The sequence below is a fragment of the Antrostomus carolinensis genome, unplaced genomic scaffold (assembly GCF_000700745.2).
Source record: "Antrostomus carolinensis isolate BGI_N321 unplaced genomic scaffold, ASM70074v2 scaffold19689, whole genome shotgun sequence".
In the NCBI taxonomy this organism is placed as follows: domain Eukaryota; kingdom Metazoa; phylum Chordata; class Aves; order Caprimulgiformes; family Caprimulgidae; genus Antrostomus; species Antrostomus carolinensis.
This window is the reverse complement of record NW_010336653.1, coordinates 32,693-35,817: the sequence shown is the minus strand read 5'-3', so window position 1 is coordinate 35,817 and position 3,125 is coordinate 32,693.

Here is a 3,125-nt window from a genome sequence, read left to right as displayed (position 1 = left end):
CCCGGGTGACCAGATCTCCCATTGCCTTCTGTAGAGGGCTCACATTAGTAGGAGTTTATACTCCTGTGCCTCTTGTCATATATATAAAGGCTCTGCTGTTACTTACAGTGGCAGCTCATCACAGTGAGCAATGTGGCAGAGCCAGTGTGGTGGCAGTGCAGCTGATCTGGAATAATGTTATGAATATAGTGATGCAATGGCTTTAGGTGGTGACACGACCAGGGATGAGGTTATTGATTAACCTTCTATTGGGGCAGGAGAGAGAATGAACAAAGAAGCAGTGCAACAGCTCTCAGGTTGAAAGCAATGAGCAAAATCATCAGGTGTAAAGATCTGTTCCCAGAGAAACTGCAAAGTGTGTTTTATCAGGTTATGCACTGACAAGTGGGGAAAACAGCAAGTTAAGCCCTACAAGAAGAGAAGCAGAAAAGTGGAAGTGCACTTTACCAAAGCTTTCCAAAGAAGACATTAACAGAACAGGAGAGAAAAGAGACTTCTCAATGGCAAGGAATAATATACCTTCTAAATGTTATTATACCAGCTTTTTAACATTTTCAACTTATATTTTTCTTTAAAACATTTTTGTTTTAGTTAGTGATGTTTTGTTTTTAGTGGGACATTAAATTGCTGATCTGTTGTCACCTGGGAGGTTCCTGGACAGGGTTGCAAGTCAGGAGTGCTTTGGGAACCATAGCCACCTCCTCCATGTGTCTCTCACCCTGGAAGGTGGAGGATACCTATGGGTGCCAGGGGGTGAGCTCAAGAAGCCATGAGAAGCACACCATGTATATAGAGTCTTCAGTGAAAAACAGATTTGCAAATGGTAGCTCACACAATTGGTGCTACCATTATTAGTTTAACAACAGCAGGTTGGTGGACATTACTTGCTCTCCTTCAGTTAGTCTCCAGACGGACATTGGTCCTAAATCTTTTCCACACAGGCAGGCTCCTATCTGGGAGGAAGTTGAGAAGCTTCTCCCATGTCACTGTATAGGAAGACATAGTGTTTGTCACTCTTCAGGTGTTAATTTCCTACTCCCAGATTAGGAAAAGGTACATCAGAGGAGCTTTATACTTTCATAAGTGTCTGCTAGCTACTTGTCTGTCCTGCTTGGAAATATTCCATGTCTTACGCTTAACCCGGGGTCACTAGTGCTCTGTGCCAGTCCTGCTGTATCATTCCCACCTTTGCTTCTGGGGCATCTCCTTCTTCTTTTTCCAGCTTGCCTTTTGTCAGAAAGGGAGCCTGTCACAGGGTCATTTGAGCAGGAGCTACTTGTGCTACCCCTTCAAAAGTATTTGAACCTGTTGTCTACCTTTTAACAACAAGTAATGGAATGCTAGATGTCCTAAAGGTATTGATTCTTTAGTATCTTTCATGAAAATAGGCAGCTGGGTAGAGGAAGGTCTGTCCTGTCTCTTCCCCAAGTGAAAGGATGCAGTACAGACTTGTTCTTATTTGTCAAAGAATCTACTGAAAAAATAAAAAATCCTAGAAAAACAGGTCTTGATAGTGCTGTTGCTCAGGTACCACTTTTTTGCAAGGAAGCAACCAAGCTGAATTTCACTCCACATGCTGGTACTGTTTACCAAATAATGTTAACTAGGAGGAATTCTTCCAGCTTTACTGTTTTATGAAGGTCCCTCCACTCTGTCCTTGTACCCACCACTCTGCATCAGGCAAGCCTTTTTACTTAGAGTTATTGGCCTCAGATGATCCCATGAGTCTGTCTCAGCTGTATGAATAACAAGCTTGTCTTACCTCTGTTGGAGTTAAATTTCATCTGCCACAGCATTGCTCAATTTCCCAGTCAGTTTCTGTCTCTCAGCAGTTTCTTATAGGGTAATATTTTTTTTAGTTGAATGTCATGTGCAAAAATTTACAAGCTTGCTGTGAGTTTTCTCCTTCATTCTTTCTCCTTCTCTCTTCACACAATATATGAAACTGCTGGTCCCTCTACACATCCCTGGTAGGGTCTCATCTCATCAATAATAGCGGCAGATATTTACAAAACTGTATTAACATTAAGGTACTCCCTCTCGGGACATATATGCATTGCAGGTCTCATTGGATCTGGCATCATAGACTGGGAAATGTGAAAGCAAGGCAGAGTGATGCTTTCATGCTTAAAAGAGCCCAATTCCTGTAAAAGTCAGTTATCTGCCACAGAAGTGTCCTGCAGGTCTCTATTTCTGCTCTTCACAGTTCAGCTGTCCATGCTCAGGTCATTAGCTATTGATTAGATAATATCAAATTCCTCCCAAGTATCCTAACACATGGTGATGGGGCAAATGCTCACCCAATGCTCAGGTAAAACAAAGGAGTTTACCGCTCTCTGTCAGCTAATTTTGCTAAGCTGATTGACTTCATGGAACCATGGTCCCCTCTTTGTTCTTCTCATCTGACACTAATTCATCAGAAGACAGCTTTCTCACCAAGACAAAATGCCCTGCAATTGCTTGTTAGTTTAACAATAGTATGGTGAAGAGCTGGCCCACAGTGACTGGGGTTGCTTCTGTACTGAAAGGGATAAAATGTGGCCAGCAGATGTGCACACCACAGGGATGAAGGAACAATTCAAACCTGTGGTGTGCACATCTGCTGGGAGGACAGATCACCCTCCCAGCCACTAGTCCTTCATTAAATAGTCATATTGCTTTGAAGAAAACTTCTTCCTACTCATCTTACTTCTTCTTCCTTCCCAAGCAGCATTTGACAATTAGCTGGTTGGTTGATTGTTTGCGTGTTTGTTTTAAATGGCATCATGTCCTCAGATTTTCAGGAGGGATGATGGCACTGAAGTGCTTTCTAGCCTGAAACTGAAAATTGTGTGGCAGAAGTCAGACAGGGAAAGGACCACAGTGTCACAGTATGAAGGGGAGAAGACCCTTGCTGAACACCTGTGGCTGAGCAGGAAAGCATCTGTGAGGTATCTACAGGGAAGGAGCTGGCTGGGCTGAGAAGTAGGACAGGAAAAGATGGAGTGGGTAATTAGAAAGAAAAAAGGAGAGAAAAAGCATCCCTGCAAAGATTTAGATGGGTCAGGTAAACATGGAGATATGAGGGACTGGATGAAGCATTTGAAATGTAGCTTTCATTAATATTCTGTTTGTTTATCTCAGAC